This window comes from Bos mutus, chromosome 10 (assembly GCF_027580195.1).
Source record: "Bos mutus isolate GX-2022 chromosome 10, NWIPB_WYAK_1.1, whole genome shotgun sequence".
NCBI classification, from domain to species: domain Eukaryota; kingdom Metazoa; phylum Chordata; class Mammalia; order Artiodactyla; family Bovidae; genus Bos; species Bos mutus.
Window position 1 is genome coordinate 56,792,666 of NC_091626.1, and position 23,027 is coordinate 56,815,692.

Genomic DNA, 23,027 nt, shown 5'->3' on the forward strand with positions numbered 1-23,027 from the left:
AGCAAGTGTAAGTCATTGTGGAAGACAAGGTCAAGATGGAATTACTTTTTCCAAACCTGAGCTTGACTATTTCAGCATCTCTGCCACCTCCCTCATACATATACACACACACATACATATGCTCACACATACACATACACAGTCAATAACTCAAACCTGACAAGATTAGCTAGAACAAAGGTCTGGAAGACTTCTCAAGAACAGAGGGAAAGAAATGAAAGGACTGGGTATGCAGGAGCAATGGCAGGAAAGAATAAGAAGGAGAGATCCACCTGAAGGATAACAGCTAGCACTGCTGAATGCTGCCCATGGAATAGGCTCTTTGCATGCTCACTGCTCCAAGCATCGCCAGGAGACAAGCAATGCAGCTGTCAATGGAGCCTGTTAGAAATCCAGTTAGCAGCTCTACTGCACCTCTATGTTTCCTTTTTCTTTCCAGCTTTATTGAGATAAATAGACATATATACTGTATAAGTTTAAGGCATACAATGTGATGATTTGATGCATGTATTGTTTACCATATACATATTCATATATATGTTTACCACAATAGGTTAGTTAACATATCCTTCATGTCCCATAATTACAATTTTGTTATTGTTATCATGAGAACATTTAAGATTAATTCTCTTAGTAAGTTTCAAGTACACAATATAGAATCATTAACTATAGTCGCTATGCTGAAATTAGCTCCCCAAACTTACTCCTCTTATAACTACTGGAAGTTTGTACTATTTGCCCATCTTCTTTTCCCCAGCTCCCCTGCCCTCTAGCACCTGGCAACCACTGCCTACTCTGCTTCTATGAGTTTGGCTTTTACAGACTCTACGTATAAATGAGATCAGACAATATTTGTGCTTCTCTGTCCCTACTGCATCTGAGCATGATCCCAACTGATCTGTGTTGACATGTGAGTTTGAGAGGTACCACTAAACATGATTTAACACAATCAAATCAACAATTCTATGAATTAAATTTAATTCTATGAATTAAAGAGTATTCTCTCCATTTTGCAGATGAGCAAACTGAGACCCAGTCAAGATCATATATGCACCAAGTGGCAGAACCAAGACACCAACTCAAGTAATCTGACTCCAGAGCCCACCCTCTTCTCTGTATCAGAAACTTAGGCTTCTTCAGTGTTTTTTTTCTGGTCAAATGAGTGTTTACAGTTGCACTGATGCATGCCTAGAATATTTTGGATTGGTCTGTGGAGTCACAGCAGTGACAAGATTTCCTGTTCCAATACATTTTCCAAAGAAAAACACCAGATATTCATGATTCAATCCATGCCCAGGATTCTGTATGATCAGAGCCCCCTGTATTTTAAGCTTTTGGGCAATTCATAGCTATCATGTCTAAATTGTTCTGCTTGTTCTAAATTTGCCCTGCATGTATACCTTTCAAGAATAGTTCTTTTAGCTGATAAACCCCTATTTTTAAATGCAAATGTGTTTTGAAATATATCTGTTCAATCATTTCTCCCTCAAAATCATACTATAGCTGAATTACTCCAAAGGAATCTGTACTGAAGCAGGGAACATTTTCAAGCATAATCCTGTGGTGCTTTTCATCTAGAAAGGTGACTAAAAGCTTGCATAAACTTATACCCAGACTTAAATCTTAAAATCCCTGTGGAGTTTGTAAGGGGCGTTGAGAAAGCAAGCCAAACCTGGGAAACAGAAGTGTCTTTGCACGCTGACTTATCTACCAGTCACGAAACCAGTCCAATTTAAAATTTCTGTTACTCCTTTCAGCTCCACAACCTCTATTTTCCTGACAGTGAGTTTAAAAAGCACTCTTTCCTCTGTTAAGAAAAATAAGAAATGGCTCCTGGCCAGCACATGTTAATTAGATCACGCAAGGTGACGATAAAGGATCTGAAGATGAAACCCATGCATTGCCACCTGATATGAAGTGAGTAATTATAAACATATGTTTGGAAAAATGAATGAAATCTAGCCTTGGGTCTGGAAATTATCCAGCCCTGTGACCTTGGGGAACTCAGTCTCCTCTCCAGGTTCATTTTTTGGGGAGGGCCTCAATGATTTCCTAAGACTCCTTTCAGCTTCACAGTCTCAGATTTTAAATCAGACCTTAATTATGTGCTAAGTAAGGTGTATCACACTTCATTTGAAGGATGGCATACCGACAAAGATAGTTAAAAAGATGACAAGGCAGTGTGGAAACTAGTCATTACATAATACGGAATACAAAATGTTGTTTATACTCTTTAAAGCTATATAAGATTCTGTGTGCATGTGAACAGAAGCTGGAAGGAAAGAGGGAACAAAAAGAACAGAATGAGATCATGGGTGGGTGAAATTTCTTTATATTTTGATATTCATTAACTTGCTGTTTGATGTTAAAAAACCACACTTCATATTCTATGGAAAAACTACCTGGTAGTTTATTTTCATTTATTTTCTCAGCTTCTAAGGGGATGTTAGCCCAGTTGATCTCATTGTTATCTATGGATTGTGTCACTTTTTTTTTTTAAATTAATTTTATTTTATTTTTAAACCTTACATAATTGTATTAGTTTTGCCAAATATCAAAATGAATCCACCACAGGTATACATGTGTTCCCCATCCTGAACCCTCCTCCCTCCTCCCTCCCCATACCATCCCTCTGGGTCGTCCCAGTGCACCAGCCCCAAGCATCCAGCATCATGCATTGAACCTGGACTGGCATCTCGTTTCATACATGACATTTCACATGTTTCAATGCCATTCTCCGAAATCTTCCCACCCTCTCCCTCTCCCACAGAGTCCATAAGCCTGTTCTATACATCAGTGTCTCTTTTGCTGTCTCGTATACAGGGTTATGGTTACCATCTTTCTAAATTCACTTTTTAGAGCTCAATATTGTTTCCAAAGTGGTCACACACCTGTGCTGCCGTGGGTAGATCCCCATCTTCTCAGCCCAAACCTACAAACAAGTCCTGTGCTTGCGTTCACCTCCACTGCTGGCTGAGAGAGGACAGGTTTTGCACATAAGGGTTCATCAGAGCAGTGCTCAGCTGCTTCAGTCATGTCCAACTCTGTGCAACCCCATGGACTGTAGCCCAGTAGGTTCCCCTGTCCATGGAATTCTCCAGGCAATAATACTGGAGTGGGTTGCCATTTCCTCCTCCAGGGACCCTTCCCAATCCAGGGATCAAACCTGAGTCTCCTATGACTTTTGCATTGCAGGCAGATTCTTTATCATATGAGCCATCAGGGAAGCCCCTCAATCAGAGCACCACAGATGGAAGCAGACCGTGCAGTTTGCTCTGCCCTTCCTCTGAGGTAGTCCATTTGGAGTGTCTACCTTGTTCACAAAGAAGCCGTTCACTGTCCATCCTTGATCCACAACCAAGGGCCCCAGTAGTCACTTTGAACAATATATCTCTGCTCCCCACCATGGCAGCATCTGATTGGACCAGTGCTGAGCACCTGATCCATGATGGCCAATCAGAGCCTCTTTGCCAGACACCTGAAACTGGGACTAAGAAATAGTATCTCTTGAGATGGCTAAAACCAAAACCTGTCAACATGTCAGCTTGGGTGTTTTGGAATACAGTAAGTCCCCTACATGTGAACCTTCAAATTGTGAACTTTCAAAGATGTGCACGTGTGTTCCATCAATGTCAGGCCTAAGTGAAACTGCAGCTTGCCCTCCATCTCCTATAGCTGATGATCCTCCAACTCAACCACCCTTGCCTCCTCTCCCTCCTCCAGTTAGTTAACTCTTCTTGACTGTGCATTCAATGCCAGCCCCTAAATGCCAGCGGTTTTACTGTACTACTGTACTTTTCAAGGTGCTGTACTGTAAGATTAAAAATGTTTTCTATACCTTTGGGTTTTGTTTATGTGTTATTTGTGTGACAAGTATTACAGTATAGTACTATATAGCTGATTGCGTTAGTTGGGTACGTAGGCTTACTTTGTTGGACTTAAGAACAATTTGGATGTATAAACACACTCTCAAAATGGAACTCATTCATATGTAGGGTAAGTATTTATTATAGTAAACATTTTTGTTCGCCCAAGTAGATTGTAAAAGCAGAGGAAGCTCATAAAGGGAATAAAATGCCAGTGGGGAGAGATTGAGTTTATATGCCTTTTTGCTTCAGTCCCTTCCTCAAGGATGCTGCAACTTGCCCTTGGGATCCTTAAGCAAGGCAGTTGGTTTCTATAACTTGTAATGAAAATTGTCCTAATACAGTTGCCCTCCCTCCGTTTATCTGTGGGACCCTCCCAGCAAGTCATATTAGTCCCTGTGTAACCTGGTGCTGCAGAGAGCCCCAGCTTTGTAGCCCGCACACACCCTGGCCACAGGGGGCCTCAGCTGATACTGCCCAACACCTCACTGCCTGTGATCTCTGGGCCTTGCTGGCTGCTCTGCCTGAAAAATGTCTTCCAGTCACTGAGCTGCATCCCTAGCCTGCAGGAGTAAGCAGGTAAAAAGCTGTCTGCAGGGGTCTGCTTGCTTCCTGCCTTTCTTCAGCCTTGCATATGATTAAAGCACTCACGCTGAGTGCTGCCTGGGATGCTAGGCACTGCTCTTTCTGATCACGCTAGCCAGAACAGACTGAGATTTCAGAGAGCAGGCCCTCCTGGGAAGTGGGGGGAGACAGCTCTTGTTGCTGCAGCCTGAGATGATGCTGTTTTCATTAGATTTTGCTGCATCCTTTATTTATAAGGACTTCCTGGGCATCCAGGTTAAAGGCTGGCAGTGCCCAGCATCCCCACGATTAATGAGGAATCAACAGCATGGTGAAAAATATGTATCTGGGGAGGTTTCTGCATTCCAGGGAACAACAAGTGAAAGAAGAGAGCTTCTCTGAAAATGCCAGGGGAGAGGAATAACTTGCTTCCCAAAAGATTTTCTGAAAAGCAGCAAATGTGCACATTTCAATTCTGCCTAGTTGAAATGAAGGGCAAGTCATGATCATAGACATTATACAGTACAGGCACAGTGCACCAGAAAAGTCGGCTAAGGTAGGAGGCATTATCATCCCTGATTTACAGACAAGGAAACTGAGGTTCAGAGGTTAAGTAACTTGCTGAGCTTACGCAGAGACCAAGTGGGCCTCTGGGTGCAAAGCTAGTCACCTGGTCCCAGTGACGACCATCTAGTTCAGTTCAGTTAAGACACTCAGTCCTGTTCGACTCTTTGCGACCCCACGGACTGCAGCACACCAGGCCTCCCTGTCCATCACCAACTCCCGGAGTTTACTCAAACTCATGTCCATTGAGTCAGTGATGCCATTCAACCACCTCACTCTCTGTCATCCCCTTCTCCTCCTGTCTTCAAACTTTTCCAGCATCAGGGTCTTTTCCAATGAGTCAGTTCTTCACATCAGGTGGCCAGAGTATTGGAGTTTCAGCTTCGGCATCAGTTCTTCCAATGAATATTCAGGACTGATTTCCTTTAGGATGAACTGGTTAGATCTCCTTGCAGTCCAAGGGACTCTCAAGAGTCTTTGCCAACACCACAGTTTAGAAGCATCCGTCTAAGGAAGTGGTAATCAGAATGTTCCCCAGACCAGCAGCATCAGCATCACTTAGAAGGAACTGGTTAGAAAGGTAGATTCTTGGGCCTTAGTCCTAAATCAAACAGTCTGGTGTCAGGGCCCAGCAAGCTGGGTGTTAACAAGCCCTCCACAGGATTCTTCTGTGCTCTAAATCACCCTGATTTAATGTGGGTCTCAGCGCAGCTGTGACAGGTACCACTGACTGAAACCACCCACCCTGGCCAGGCTGTTGTAACCACTTGCATGAGTTCTCTTACAACAGGAGGTGCTGGTAAGGAACAGGGAATTAACAAGCTACCACCAACTGGAAGAATTCGGGAAAGTGCAAAAGAAAGAGGAAATGCCAGTCCATATGTCCTGCCAACCTCCCAGAATCCTACTCACTGGAATCCATCTTGGCTGAGTGATGTGCAGGCTACCAAGAAGAATCTTGAGTCAGAATGATTGATCAAAGACAACCTGGAAACTAATCCCATCACCATGAAACCTGAGGCTGTGAGCCACGTGGCAGAGCAGTCCTCCTGGGTTCTCTTACCCTGCTGCTCTCCACCCAGGCATCCTTCCCAATAAAGTCTCTTGCTTTGTCAACATGTGTGTCTCTTCGGACAATTCATTTCCAAACGTTAGAAGACCCCACTGTTGGGTTCTGGAAAGGGTGCCCCTTCCTGCAACATAGCCACATCAGCTCATCAGACATGCCGACTCTCAGGCCCTACCCCAGATCCAGTGAGTGGGAGTCTTCATTTTAACATCTCCAGTGACACACATTGGAGCTGAAGACTTAAGGAGCAAGCAGTTACCATTTGCTACCATGTCATTTCAATCCTGTTTGAAGTCCAGAAAATGAGTAGAGATGGGGGAGACTACTCTGGGAGGGAAGATGATGAGATTGTTAAAGGTTCCTTGGTGCATGGGTGATACCTCTTTTCTCTCTTTTACTTCATTATGTAAGGAGGTAATTTAGTGTGACATCTTGTTTGTTTTTTATACTCACGTGAAAATCCCTTTCTTGAGATGCTCAAAGTGATTTTATTTTGAAGCACTCTTTTTTATTAAGCTGGGGCCATACTTACATGGATGCAAACAGGGGCTCCTCCAAACCCTGATGAGGTCAAGGGAAATCAGAAAGGGACATTCACTCATGCATGCTTCCTTCTTCCTAACAGAACCTGCCCTCTACCCTACTCGGTGCAGCCATGCTTCGGAGTGGCTCATTGCTCCCAGACCCAGAGTATGCACTGCTCGGTCTACAGAAATGAGTCAGGGACTTCCCTGGTGTCCAGCGGTTAACAATCCACCTTGGAATGCAGGGCATGTGGGTTTGAGCCCTGGTCAGGGAACTAAGATCCCATGTGCTGTGGGTAACTAAGCCCACGTGCCACACCTACTGAGCCCACATGCTCTGGATCCCATGCGCACTAGAGAAGCCATCCAGCTAGAGATCTAGAGATCCAGCTAGAGAAGCCTGCATGCCACAACGAAATCCTGCATCCCACAACCAAGACCCAACGCAGCCAAATAAAAACATAAATACTAAAAAAAAGAAAATGAATCACAGTTCCATTTTTCTTATCACCAGTGATTGACTTAAGAGTAGATGTGTGAGCATAATCCTAAACAATGGGACCAGAGAAGTGAGAATAAATGTTTCCTCAGTTTTTAAAAGAAACATATGGACCATCTCACACTCATTAGAACGGCAATTATCCCAAAAAAAGGAGGGAGGAAGGGATGTAGAGAAAGATTGGAACATTTTTCACTGTTGGTGGGAATGTAAAATGGTACAATCACTATGGAAAACAGGTTGGCAGTTCCTCAAAAATTAAAAGTAGAATTACCACATGATCTAGTAATTCCACTTCTGGGTATATACTCAAAAAGAACTGACAGCAGACTGTTGAAGAGATATTTGTACACCCATGTTCGCAGCAGCATTATTCATAATAGCTAAAAGATAGAAGCATCCCAAGTGTCCGGTGGGCTGATGAATGGATAAACAGATGAATGGATAAATAAAATATGGTTTATAAAGACAAGAGAATATTATTTAGTCTTAAAAAGGAAGGAAATTCTGACTTATGCTACAACATGGATGAACCTTGAGGGCATTATCAGAAATGAAATAAGCCAGTCATTGAAAGAAATAGACATGTAAGGCACATAGGTAGTCAGACTCACATAGAAAGATACTAAAAGGGTGATTACAAGGAAATGTGAACGTACATAACAGTGCCGAACTCTGCACCTAAAAATGGTCAAAATGGTAAATTTTATGAGATGTGTATTTTGCAATTAAAAATAAAAAAATTTTTAAAGAGAGACCATCCCTGGTTCTGCCTCTGCATATTATCATGTCTCTATGTGGTACCTGGAATAGCTGCCCAAATTTTGGGACCTCCTTCTAAGGAGAGAAAAAAGATGGGAAAAACACAAACCCTTGGTGCTGCCTTTGAGTCACCGTATTAACAGTCCTGGATCTGCCTTTCTCCCCAGGACTTCTCTAATGTCAAATAATATTTTTTATTACTTAGCTGCTTTGAGTTGGGTTTTCTGTTTCCTCGAAAGGCATCCTAACAGATACAGGGTTCTAAGTATCCAACAAGAAGCCAGCACCCAGTGTGACTCATGAAGACATAAAGGCCCAGCTTTGAAGCTTTAAGCTCTGCCACCACCATAGTGAACTGGCGTTGGGGGTTAGAAAGGAAGTCTCTATGCCTTATCTGCTCTTGCTGATCGAACTTTGTTTTGTTTTCCAGATATTGCTGTGCAATATGCTTTTATAAATAACCATTGAATTATTGAAACCCCTTAGATAGCTATCATCGCATGGACTACAATACCACAGAATTTATGCTGAAGGGACTTCCCTGGAGGTCTAGCGGCTAAGAATTCAAACTCCCAGGGGGCCCAGGTTCCATCCCTGGTTAGAGAACTAGATCCCACATACTGCAACTAAGAGTTTGCCTGCCTCAACTAAAGATCCCACATGCCACAATTAAGACCTGGTGCAGTCAAATAAATGAATTTTTTTTTTTAAAAGAAGAAATGATACTAAAGAAATTTACTCATTAACATGAAAAGCTTCTTACTTGTGCATTAAGCAGGGGTAAATACTAGTTACGAAATGGTACAATTTGATTTCTTATGTATTAACTTATATTTTCTTATGTATTAACTTCAACTAGTTAATAGATAGGCAGGCAACGACAGAAAGATAAATGGATACAAATATATAAATATATGTAGACAGAAAACAAGAGCAAACAAAAATTAACACTAATTATATCTTGGAAGTAGAGATTATTGCTATAACTTATTTCCTTCTTTTTGGTTTTGTAGTTTTCTAAATGAAATTATTTTTCTTCAATAAATTATTTTATGATTAAAAATATTGGTCTTTTAAAAAACTGATGTAATATTTTAATTCACTTAACTCATAGACACATGATTTTTCTCAGAGCTGAGTTTATAATCTTCTGTGTGTGCAACCTTTTAATGTTAACCATTTAGAGAGGACATTTCCATATGTATGACATGGGTCCCAGCCCCTAAAATGCTATCTACCAATCATAATTAACAGTGCTGTCAACACGAGTTTATTATTCCAGACTGCATTATTGTACTGTAGTGTTCTTGGGTAGTATTCCAGGGCTGAAGCATAATTTGTGAAGTGAAAGTGTTAGTTGATCAGTCATGTCTGTCATTTTGTGACCCCATGGACTATAGTCTCTGTCCATGGGATTCTCCAGGCAAGAACACTGGGGTGGGTAGCCACTCTTTCTCCAGGGGGTCTTCCCGACCCAGGGATCAAACCCAGGACTCCTGCATTCCAGGCAGTTTCTTTACCATCTGAGCCATGCAGAGCTGTAGCATACTTTGAGGCTTACCAAACAACCCCGGTTTGCTGTGTTTTTACTTCTTATATCTGCTTTTAATCCTTTCTGCTTTTTCAGTATTCTTCATTATCCTTCAAAGTATGTGTCTGTTCCACACCCTCTCCTATCCTCACCTCTGCAGCCCCCAATATAATGAATCCTTGGAAATGAGATGAACTCCCATACGTATCACTGAGAGTAAATAAGAGTAAAGGCTCAAGGAAGCGTTCTTATGAGGGAGGCCTATGAGCCTTAGTATGTGAGGTTCCTTGTCCTCTCAGCTGCACAAAGCCTTTTCTGGCTTGACTCCTGTTTCCTGCGTGTATTCTAAACTGGTGAAGAAACTGGAGAGTGGAGTTCTGCATAAGTGAAGTGGGAGGGTCTCTGATAACAAATGGCTACTCCACTAAGAAATAGCATGACTGATTCTCTGGACATCTCGATCCAAAAGAAGGAGGCTGCAGATGGCAAGAACAGAAGCAACTGGGGTCCCTTCTACCCCCACCAAAGTGAGGTTATTTAGGTTCACCACCTGGTTATTAGATTCGCCAGATGGCAAGCTTGAGTAACCTCTCAGAAAGAGAGTAACTAGCCAATCCATTACCCCAGCACAGTCAATACCGTTAATTTAACATGAGATGCACATACTACTACATAATATGGGTAATGAGGCGTCACGGAGCCATCATAAAGGCCGCCATCTGGGCTCGTGGGGGACAGCCTTTTGCACAGTGTCCATGGGAGAAACCCAACTGAGCTTTGTACAGCAGGGATGAGAACGAAGCGTGGGGGTGGGGGTGGAGATTGGGTGGGGGAAGTAGGAAGTAGGGTGTGTGCCCACATGAGCCGCTGTCCACAGTATTAAAATATGTTGCTTGTTATCTCTCAGTCATTGCCGCCTTTTGCCAGAGCTCACCTAGTTCTCAGGTTCTCTTTTGTTGTTATTTTCAATTTTGATGAAAACGTAATGATATTTTTATACCAACCCTGGAAAAATAGAACTGTGACTGACTAGAGGTGGTTTTGAATACTTCAACAATTCTAGTCCAGTTCTGACCGTTACAGAAATGACTTTCCTTTAGGAAATGACATGTGTGTATGAGTGGATAGGGATGGGTAGAGAGGGTTCACACACTCTATCTTCCCTCTGGAAGAGACTTGTGATGGAAAAGCTGCAAGTGTCCCACTGGGGCTGATGCCCATAGGACCTGGGCACCCCAGAGGGTAAGGCCAGACAGAAAAGAAGGTGAACCAAGCCGTGCTTAAGTCGGGCACGGAGCATGGGGGCGGGAGCATTTCCTGCCATAGCTCCTTCTCATTACCCCACAGTGCCCAGCACAGCACAGCCCAAATTTGTCATGTTTGTGTTTGTGGAAGTCAATACACTTATTCAGCAAATATTGACTAGCTGTAGGGCACTAGGGGAAACCAGGTAAAGGGCACATGAGATTTCTTTGTATTATTTCTTAAAATTGCACACGGATCTATGGTTATCTCAAAATAAAAGTTTTAATTAAAAGTTAAATTCAGAAAACTTGTATCCATCTAAAAAGAGAGTGGCTAGGGACTTCCCTGGTGGTTCAGTGGCTAAGACTCTTGCTCCTGATGCACAGGGCCTAGGTTCAATTCCTGGTCAGGGAACTCGATCCTGAATGCCGCAACTAACAGTTCACATGCTACAACTAAAGATCCGGCTATAAAAAAATTGAAGATCCCACATGCCACAACTAGGACTCAGCAAGGTCAAATAAACATTAAAAAAAAGCTATACTTCAATTTAAAATTTTTTAACAAAATAATAAGAAGAATTAAAAAAGAGTGGCTAACAAGAAAGAAAATGAGGAGATCCAGAAACATTGTTTCTAAAAGGAGGAGAGAGAGAGACAGTGAGAGACAGACATTCCATAGACATGTAGTGCATAAGCGTGTGTAAGCACTGGGGGCAGGGATCCCCTGTTCCTTCAGGCCCCAAGCAGCCGTTCATCAGGCACCTTCTAGGTTTCCTCCCAACTCTAAGAATGTAGGAGATGTTGACCTATTTTCAAACCAATTTGTCTCATCACTCACATTTTCCCAAAATGACCTGTGCCTGTAGATTAAGACCATCTTTCTGTAACCCAGTTGCTTAGAAGCTGAATACATTTCACGACTGAACTTCTGAGCCGCCCCTTGATGTGAGGATGCCTTGTGATGCCCTGCAAGGAGCTGTCACCATTCCTGTAGGCGCCTAAGGAATGTCCCCCTCGAGACCACGCCCATCACTCTCGCCATGGCCTTGGGGGAGGAGAGGTGACCACTTTAGAAGTGACAATGGAGAGCCTAGGAAACACCTTGCTCCTATTTCATATCAAGCACACAGAATAAAACAAAGAACACAATGGGCACCATGTTTCAATAATACTGTCTATACTATGATCATATTTGCTTTAGATCACCAAAAATGTACAGCAACCCAGTGAGGCCAGGAAGGCCAGGGTCTCCCTTGACAGGTGAGGAGACTGAGGCACACAAGGTTCCTGGTTCATAGGAGTAAGAGATGGAGTGGCCATCTTCTGACCCTGGCATCCACTCTTCACTCTCAGCCCCACTGCTTCCAGCTTGTGGTTTTGCTCCTCAAGATCAACGTGCTCTTCTTTACCTCCCCCGATCTTGGCTGCACAATCCTGTCATTGACCCGTCCCCTCCCCTCCCCCCACACACATCCTGTATCATCAGTGCTACACCATCTATGTCTTGGTACATAAATATTATGTTCAACTTCTCTCTGTCATTGTTAAGTCATCTAGACTTCGGAGTCTCTAGACTCTGTGGAGCATCTTCTCTGCTGCCTTACTGCAATATAGTCCCTTTTGGGGAGCAACCTGAAAGAAGCCTTTCTCAGATGCCAGCCTGTCTGCCCTCAGCATTTTTCTGTGTGTTTCACATGCAGTGTGTAGCACAGAGCACAGCAAAGCAAAAGCACGGTGGCAGACAACGAGACGGTTCGATAGCATTACCGACTCAATGGACATGAACTCGAGCAAACTCTGGGAGATAACGAAGGATGGGAAAGCCTGGCATGCTGCAGTCCATGGGGTCGCAAAGCATCAGACACAACTCAGTGACTGAACAACAATGTGTCAGAGAATCAGCAGCAAGCCATGGTCCCAGGAGTCCATCTCAGGGAGGCCAAGGGTCAATGAGATCCACAAGTGGATGCATGAAAATGAACTATGGATGAGGACCTGGAAAAGTGGCTGATGTTACAGCGGGCAAGCTTGAAGGAAACAAATAGGTTCCTGGTTTGTCTGGCATAGGGAAGCTCTTAAAGGGCCAGGTGTAACTGTCTTCTTTGGCTCCACAATGTCTTAAAGGCACCAGCTGTCACCTGGCGGATGACTGATTCAGCAGCCTGGGAGTTCACAGGGGGCCGGCCTGCCTTGGACACAGCTCTGTTGATTAGAGCCAAAGCATCTCACACAACAGTGATAGGTGAAAGCCAACAGATGTCTTCACACCCTAAATCATAGAGAAAGTCGGAAAGGGAGAGGAATAATTGACAGCATCCCTGATCAAAACAGACACCTCGTCATAGCATATTTAGTGGAAAATACATAGAAAACAAAAGCTGAATTCTCCATCCAGGCTGTAGTACCTAATACATCAATGCTAAGAAGAAAACATTTAGTAAAACATTCCTTTAAGCTTCCCCTGGAATAGGCACTATTAGGAGCAATTAGACAGCAGTGCAACCCCCAAGTTCATAGTCTGGGGCAAACAAACCTGATGTGGACAAACAGGCACAGCATATCCACCCAACAAATATTTGCTGAGCACACATACCAATACTACGTGCCAGGCACCAAGTGAGGCTTTGACATTACACCAGAGCTTCCTTTTAAATTTCAAGTTCACATATACAGTCAAATCTGATCTTCATAAAACCAAGTGACATAGGCATTATTATCCTCACTTTGAAGACGAGTAAACTAAGGTTTGCCAAGATTAGATGAGGTCCAAGTCCATATGACCAGTGTCACTGGGGAAGTGCCACTTTTCTGCATTGGGGAAAATTCCCAGGGAATATTTACTTTTCCTTCATGCCCTGGGATACCATGTACCCTTTCCTATCTGAGCCAAAAGCGTGATCCTTGACCTCTACATGCACTGTTCCTCAGAGGTCTCTGCACTCTTTTTAGAATAGGAAGCATATGTAATGATATGCTCAGCTTCAAGCAACGGAAAACCAAAATAAGAGTGACTTAATCATTAAAAGAAAATTATCTTATATAACCACAGATCTGAAAGTACACAATTCCAGAGTTGACACCTTAGCTCAAAATTTTCACAAAATAAATAAATAAAATTGCATGGAAAGAATCAAGATATTTCCTTCTTTCCACTCTACCATCCGTAGGCTTCTCACCTCATGGCTACAAAATGGCTGCTACAGCTCTAACCTCATATTCTCATAGGACTGTATCTGAAGGCGGAGCCAGGTCACATGACTATCCAGCAGGATGGGTAGGGGGAACGGAAGAATCTGGTATTTGTGACTTTCATGGGGGTATCAGGGAGGTGTGGGCACAAAGACAAAAGCTGGCAGTGGCTATTGAATAATCACCAGTCTCTGCCACAGGTCACTTTATGATTTCTAATTAGGGTCAGAGCTGAAAACTACTGCCTCCTGAGCAGAAATGTGAATTTCTTGACACTGTTGGTTGCTTTATTAGTTTTCTGTCGCTCCATTATAAATAACCATGGGCTTAGAATTTAAAAGGACTTCCCTGGTGGCTCAGACAGTAAAGTGTCTGCCTACAATGTGGGAGACCCAGGTTCGATGTCTGGGTTGGGAAGATCCTCTGGAGAAGGCAATGGCAACCCACTCCAGTACTCTTGCCTGGAAAATCCCATGGACAGAGGAGCCTGGTAGGCTGCAGTCCATGGGGTTGCAAAGAGTCAGACATGACTGAGTGACTAAACTTAGAGTTTAAAACAATACCCATTTATTGTCTCACAGCTCTATAGGTCAGAAGTCTGGGAAGTGTTCTCTGAGAGTGTTCTCTGCTAGGGACTTGGCTAAAATCAAGGTGTTACCTGGGCTGAGCTCTCATCTAGAGTTACTGGGAAGAATTCACTTCCAATGCATTCAGATTGTTGGCAGAATTCAGTTCCTTGCAGCTGTAGGATTGTCTCCATGGCCTTGCTGGCTATCCACCAGGGATTGCTCTCAACTCCAAAGGCAGCTCTCCATCCTTACACATGGCCCTCTCCACCTCCAACACCAGTAACAGTGCACTGAACCCTTCTCATGCTTCTAGTCTCTCCGATGCTTCCTTCTACCAGCTGCTGAAGATAATTCTGTGCTTTTAAAGGGCTCCTATGTTAGATTAGGCCCATGCAGGCAATCTGCCTTTTGTCATGATCACTGAAGTAACACCAGAGGGTGAAGATCATGGGAACCATCTCAAAATTCTGCCTAGCTTGGTCACCACTGAAAAAACAAAAATCAGGATTTATTCTTGGGATTTGGGGTAGGTTCACCCTTCCCTGAATCATGATAAAGGCAAAAGGACTCCCAATCAAAACTAGGGCTCTACAGGCAAAAAAAAATTAAAGAAAATAGGGACTTCTCTGGTGGTCCAGTGGCTAAGACTCAGCGCTCCCAATGCAGTTCAATGGTGTGCAGGTTCAATCCCTGGTCAGGGAACTAGATCTCACATGGTACAACTGAGAGTTCACAGTCCACAACTAAAGATCTGAGCTGCCGTAACTAAGACTCGGTACAGCCAAACAAATACATAACTAAATATTTCTTACAAAATGGAAGAAGAGAATGGCTTCTGAGTTTACAACCAAGAGTGTCTGATTCGATTAACTTTTTCTCTGTGAACCTGAGATATCCTGATTTAGTTACATAGTGGAATACTATCTAGCTTATGGACATTTTTTTTTCTTTTTATGAGAACATGGTGTGTAAGAACCACTGACCAGGAAAAGGATTCCTGCTTTAACTTCTCCCACCTCTCCAATGCTCACAACCTCCCACCACCTGCTCCTCAGCCAGCACTGTGCCCCCAACATGGACTCTGAAGAATGCTGACCAACAGGGAGTTTGATAGAGTTTCTTACGATAAAAGGAGTGTGCCTACATGTCTCTAATGTCTCTTTTTAACTGGTTTGTTTCTATTAGGAAAAAGAGAAAGACAAGGGTTGATGGAACGAGGAGGCCCATCTCTCAGAATTCACATAGAGCAGGTTCCAACACTGCCCATGGTGTTTGTAATGAGCCTTTGAAGACCTTTCCATGTTCTTCTAAAGAAAAATTGCTTGCCCTCTCTTCTACAGAAATGCTTCATTACAAGCTTTTTCAATGCATTTTTTTCTGTTTCATTGCCTTAAATTCAACTCAGGCTGCCTATGTTTTTTATTTCAATTAGTTTTCTCTGTTTTATGACATCTATTTGGATTTAATTTTTTTCCTCCACCGAAAAGCATAAAACCCCAAGTCAGATGTCTCCACAGAGAGGTTATATGGACAAACACAAGGAGATCATTAAGAACTGCCAATTATCAACTCGGAACAGCTCAATGCCTTATAGAACACTTTACTTTCATAGACGCTTGTGTTTACCTTTTATTTTAAGTGCTTTCAAGCCCATTCTCTTGAAGTACCTTGCCTTACTAAGGGCCCTGCTCGTTTGTTCTCATAGCCTCCTTCATTCGGAAGAACCATCAATCAGTTTTCGAAACAAGGCAGCTTCTTTGTAGAATCAAAAGCCACCACATCACAGCTGGTGGCAAGAGAATGCAATGGGCATTGTTGTTTGTACACCAGCCTTCATCTCTTTGAGAAGTACCTCTGTTTGAAATGAATGAGGCAGACAAGAGTAGTGGCTTCAAAAGCAACTATCCTCTTCTGGGTTTTTCTTGTTGAAGGTTCTATACAGCACTATTACTAGGAAGAAACAAGACTAAAATGCAAATCTAAGAAAGCTACAGGTTTCTTACACAAGAGACACTCACCTGGCCTCAGCCAGGCTCTGCGTCTGGACATTTGCCTTTACTTTGTAGATTTCGGTTTAAAAGGTTAACATGAAAGAGGCTCTTTATTTTTCCTAGTGATTTGGCATAAAAATGACATGAACTTCCCTTACCAGAAGCCTAGCCCAGAAATATAACAGGCTCCTCTCTTTACTGATGCCTCTTAAGGGGGTCATTGCTGATAGGAGTAGAGCCAGCCATCACTAGCATTGCTATGGTGATGACTTTTGGACCAGGGGACTGGCTGATCCTTGGCCCAACTCTTCCATCTAGCTAACATCAATTCTACAGCAGGAGATTTCCTTATCCCCTGATTCATTTTATATTTGGCTGGGATATTGGAAAGCACTAGTTTTCTGTAATACTTCATGACTCTTATGTAGGTTCTTAATGATCCTGATGTTAATTAGGACATAAAGTCTTAAGTTAGTGGAAAACTTAGAACAGTGTTCAAAGCTTATATAGACGATCATCCTAATAACTGGCTTGAGGATCATCCGTTTCATTTTCTGTCTGCAGAGGGTTTGCAATGACTGCTTAAGAGTTTAGCACAAATACCTGGCCCATGACCAGGAAGGGAAAAGAACAGTACAACATGTATTTGATGTGTAATTTCAATCATGAGCTTATCTTATTTTTCCCACCTTGTGTTTTAATTCTTTTGAACAATGCTAAATATAAAGGAAATATAAATGTATTCTCCAGAAATCCATTGGATTTCTTGCTATTAGGATGGGAGAAAAAAGTACAAAGGTTTTTCTGGCCAGGAAGAGCAAATTGCCAATGCGAAGCACCTAGAACATATTCTGTGTAAAAATCAAATGGAATAACTTAAATGTATATTTTCTGTTGAAGGAAAAATATATGTACATATGCACACATACTAAAATTGGAATGATACAGAGAAGATTAGCATGGCCCCTGCTCAAGGATGACATGCAGATTTGTGAAGCATTCATATTTTAGATGTTGGTCAAAGGGTACAAAAATCCTGGCTAAAGGATAAATAAGGTCTGGGGATCTAATGTATAGCATGGTGACTATATTGAAAGTTTTTAAGAAAGTAGATCTTAATTTTATCACCACACAAGGAAACAGTCCACTGGGTGGAAAGAGTTGGACACAACTAAGCAACTGAGCATGCACACGTGGACTCTAAACTTATTGTTGTCATTGTTTTGCAATGTGTGTGTGTTACTCACTCAGTAATATCCAACTCTTTGCCACCCCATGGACTGTAGCCCACCAGGCTCCTCTGTCCATGGAATTCTCCCAGCAAGAATACTGGAGTGGGTTGTCATTCACTATTCCAGGGGATTTTTCCAACCCAGGAATTGAACCAGGGTATACTTTATTGCAGGCAGATTCTTTACCCTCTGAGTCACCAGGGTTTACAATGTATCAGTACAGTTCAGTTAGTCGCTCAGTCGTGTCTGACTCTTTGCGACCCCATGAATCGCAGCACTCCAGACCTCCCTGTCCATCACCAACTCCCAGAGTTCACCCAGACTCACGTCCATCGAGTCAGTGATGCCACCCAGCCATCTCATCCTCTGTCATCCCCTTCTCCTCCTGCCCCCAATCCCTCCCAGCATCAGAGTCTTTTCCAATGAGTCAACTCTTTGCATGAGGTGGCCAAAGTACTGGAGTTTCAGCTTTAGCATCATTTCTTCCAAAGAAATCCCAGGGCTGATCTCCTTCAGAATGGACTGGTTGGATCTCCTTGCAGTCCAAGGGACTCTCAAGAGTCTTCTCCAACACCACAGTTCAAAGGCATCAATTCTTCGGTGCTCAGCCTTCTTCACAGTCCAACTCTCACATCCATACATTACATGACCACTGGAAAAACCATAGCCTTGACTAGACGGACCTTTGTTGGCAAAATAATGTCTCTGCTTTTCAATATGCTATCTAGGTTGGTCATAACTTTTCTTCCAAGGAGTAAGTGTCTTTTAATTTCATGGCTGCAGTCACCATCTACAGTCATTTTGGAGCCCCCAAAAATAAAGTCTGACACTGTTTCCACTGTTTCCCCATCTATTTCCCATGAAGTGATGGGACAAGATGCCATGATCTTCGTTTTCTGAATGTTGAGTTTTAAGCCAACTTTTTCACTCTCCTCTTTCACTTTCATCAAGAGGCTTTTGAGTTCCTCTTCACTTTCTGCCATAAGGGTGGTGTCATCTGCATGTCTGAGGTTATTGATATTTCTCCCGGCAATCTTGATTCCAGCTTGTGTTTCTTCCAGCCCAGTGTTTCTCATGATGTACTCTGCATAGAAGTTAAATAAGCAGGGTGACAATATACAGCCTTGACGTACTCCTTTTCCTATTTGGAACCAGTCTGTTGTTCCATGTCCAGTTCTAACTGTTGCTTCCTGACCTGCATACGTGTATACATGTCTTTAATCATGACACTACACATTAGACATACTTATATCAATAATATTTCAGTAAAGCTGGGGAAAATTGCCTCAACTACAGAAAGAAATATATATACACATACACATTTGTATGTATATATATATACACGTATATATATATACATACATGTATGTATATACACACATATATGATTGGATTCAAGAAAATTGGAATTTCTGATACAATGGAGGGATAAGATCATGACACTCCTAAACACAGGGGACCCCTGAATAATTAGGAGCCTGCCACAGAAGAGTCACACACACAAGAAATTTGGCAGTCCCTTCAACAGCAGGGGGTGGGCTATGTTGACACATCAGACTATCAAGAAGGTATTTAGTGGGTACCGGGAACCCCAGTTTATGAGCACAATAAAAGCTTTACACAGAGTTCCCTGGTGGTCTAGTGGTTAGGATTCAAGGCTTTCACTGATGTGGCCCAGGTTCAATCCCTGGTCAGGGAACTGAGATCCTGCAAGCCGTGCAGTGCAGCCAATAAATAAACAAAAGCTTTACACATATCTGATGAACAAATTGAAAAGATAAGTAAAATATGTGTATATATACACACTATATATAAATATATGTACACACACACATACTATATATATACACACATATATATGCATATATATCAAACCACGGTGCCTGTGGGCTAAATAAGTTCACAATCTGCAAACTAACCCAAGAAGAAATGATTAAACAGAATGCAGAAAAGTGGATACTATAAAGGGCTTAAGTTCCTTTAATCCTCTCAACAACTCCTGAGGTAGATGTTTTTATTTCCACTTTTTTTTTTTCAGATGAGATTAAGGAAGGTTAAGTAATTTGTGCAAGGCCACATAACTAGGAAGTGAAAGATCTAGGATTTCAGCTCAGAGCTGTCTGATTCTAAAAACAGACTATTCCCTCTACTCTGATTTTTCCCAAGCTTTTCTCATGTTAAGAACACAAATCTGATGCACCATCCCAGAAGGACTGAATCAGAATCTCCCAGAAGGGACTTGGGAACTGTGTTTAAAAGAGATGAGATGATGATTATCATCAGAGGAGGTTAAGAAAATTGCTCTATTGTATCAGGTAGGAAATGGACCCATATCTCCCTCTGACTGATCAAATAGAAGCCAGCAGAGACTTGAAGCTACTGAAACTAAAAATAGATTGAGGTTTTCTGGAGTTTATCAGTTTATAATATTACAGGATATTTATTTCTCAGTTTGGTAATACTGCATTGTCTGATTTAAGGTTATCTGGACCTGAAAATACCAAGACCATTTTGGAAAGTTAAAAATGGACTGTAGTTTAAACCTCGGACTTTCTTCAGTTTTGTCCCTTGTCCTTCTTTTATCCTTAGGAGCTAAAGTAAATAAGAATTCAGTTGCAGTTTCTAACAACTGTAACTGAAGCAGAGGTTTCAGCTGTGCAGGGGTTGGAGCACAGCTAGGAGAACCGCAGGCTGAGAATCGGTCCTCATGCCTGGGTGCCCACCAGATGGCTTTCACTGGGCGTAGTGTAAGTTACATGATCCAGGAAGTAGAAAACCCAGCCTGACTTGGTTCGTTTGTTTTCCTTAGTTTCAGTTTTTCAAAGCCTGATGAAAACAGCCAGGCCAGCTAAGCCCGCAGCTTCAATACCCATTATGGGAGCAAATAACGTATTTGTACAGCCTAAACATTTGCTTAATTAAATGCAAAGCAAGGCAGTGATTCCTGACAGGGCTGAACTTAAGTCAAGTTGTGAAACTCCACAGTGCAGCCAGAAGCAGAGACGGACAATTGAACTGAAAACTGGGAACACGTCAGGGGCGCTGGACCACTGCTTCTCAGCCACTTTATTGTAAGTTATTCCTATTATCTCAGAGAGAAGTTTGAGACATGGTTAGAGAAAAGGATGGAGCTGATTACCCCCATTTTGAACAGAGATCTTTGTTTTAAGAACTTGCTTTATGTGCTATTGCCAAGAAACTTGCTTTGAATGATATTTCCAGACATGATGACAACTACATTCTACATATAATAATTTAATATGCTTTAATATATTTCTATTCCTGAATTTTCTTGATCTTATTTACTCTTCACAACTCTGTGAAGTTAGTACTCTTAATTAACACAGTTTTACAGATAAGGAAACAGGTAGCCTCCTCCCAGAATCATTAAGTAACTAGCAAAAGTCCATAGCTGATAGCTGCAAGCCCATCTCATATCACTGTTACCTGAATCCCAGAGGACTCTATATAACTAGGCCATTCATTTCTCAAAAAAAAAAAAAAATTCCTATGGATTAAAACACAAGACCCAACAATATACTCGTTGTTTAAAGAGGATATATAACAAAAAAGATGTAGAATACTAAAAATAAAAAAGTATTATCAAGGAAATGATATAACTAAAAGAAAACAATTGATAAAGTTGATATCATACAAAAGAGATTCTGATGCCAAAAAGGTAGAGGGAGGATGCTAGGAGGTTTCTGATTATAATGAAAAATATAAAACCCACAGTGAAGACATGGATTACCAAAGCTAGAAATGCAAAGAGAAGGGATAAATACTACACAATTAATGTGTCAGAACAAGTAGACTTATATTAAACTCAATAACAACATAGACTATACATTTTTTCAATGTATTGGGCATTAGTAGATATATACTAACTCTCAAATAAGGCCCCAAAACTAAATCAAGAGAAAATTTATAAAGAACATTTTTGTTATTGTTGTTTAGTCACTAAGTCACACCTGAATCTTTTACAACCTCATGGACTGTAGCCGGCTGGGCTCCTCTGCCCATGGGATTTCCCCAGGCAAGAATACTAGAGTGGGTTGCATTTCCTCCTCCAGGGGATCTTCCTGAATCAGGGATCGAACCTACATCTCCTGCATTGGCAGGCAGATTCTTTATCCCTGAGCCACCACGGAAGCCACAAGGAAAATTATATCAATATATTTTCTCCCCACAATGCAATAAAACTCAATGTTAATGATATAAGTAAAATCAACGAAAGGAGTTTTGGGCAAAATAGTGATCTACTCTATAGACTTGGGGGCAGAGAGTGCAGGATTTGGATTACAACTCCATCCCTTACGGCTGTGTGACCTAAGCAATTTATTGAACCTCTCTGAACTTTGGACTCTTCATCTGAAAATGTGGCTCTACTTTGCAAACTTGTTATGAACATTAGCTATAAATGGACGTGAGTCTGAGTGAACTCTGGGAGTCGGTGATGGACAGGGAGGCCTGGCGTGCTGCGATTCATGGGGTCGCAAAGAGTCGGACACGACTGAGCAACTGAACTCAACGGAACGGATGTAAAATAATAAAATACTAAGACTTACATGAAGACTAAAACTATACATCACACAATATGATACCGTATCTTAATGTACTTATATTTTATTTAACAAGAAAAAAATCCAGAAATTTTGTTGATTGAAAGCACACGTCTCGAATATATACATCTAAATACTAATGATGGTTATCTCTAGGCTCTGAAATTTGAGTGATTGTTGTTATTTTGCATTATTTTTCTACTCTGAATAACTACTAACTTCATAATAAGACAGCAATAAATATGAACTTCTTTAGATCATACTACAAGAAGAAAATAAATACTCATATATTAAGTGCCCTATCTGGAGTAGTTTCTGTAAGTACACAGCCACTTCAGTCGTTGCCACTGTCACCTTCATTATTAGCTCTCAATTTCTTCTCTCTCTCTATATATATATAAAATATATATTATATATAGCAAATAAAATAAATTATAAATTCAAATATAGATGATATACATTTATTTCTATTTATTATTCATATTTTATATTATATATAGTATTCTATTTATTATAACTATATATAAAATACAACATTGTGATAACTGACAATTATGGACTACAGAATTAGAAAATCATATTGTATCAATATGAAATTTTCCAATTTTCTTAACCACTAAATTTCCTTGGTTTTATAAGAGAAAATGTCTGCCCCAGGAAATAGACATTGAAGTATTTAGGTATATATATTACATCTGCAACTTATTCTTAAGTGGTTCAGAAAAAGAATTCATATATAGAGAAAGAATTATAAAGGGATCAGAACAACAAGCAAAATATAAACAAACGGTCAGCTCAGTTCAGTTGCTCAGTCGTGTCTGACTCTGCAGACCCCACAGACTGCGGCACGTCAGGCCT

General features: G+C 41.6%; 1 protein-coding gene and 1 pseudogene across 1 annotated transcript in view; both read left to right on the forward strand.

Annotated features, from left to right (window-relative positions):
* The first annotated feature begins 17,286 nt into the window (after positions 1-17,286).
* Positions 17,287-17,386, forward strand: LOC138989670 (U6 spliceosomal RNA; annotated as a pseudogene).
* A 3,041-nt stretch (positions 17,387-20,427) lies between these two features.
* The window catches only part of LIPC (lipase C, hepatic type), a 186,645-nt gene continuing 184,045 nt past the window's right edge, over positions 20,428-23,027 (forward strand). The window contains exon 1 of the mRNA XM_070377986.1: positions 20,428-20,678. The gene's annotated coding sequence lies outside the window, so the exon portion shown is untranslated. The remainder of the gene's footprint in view (positions 20,679-23,027) is intronic.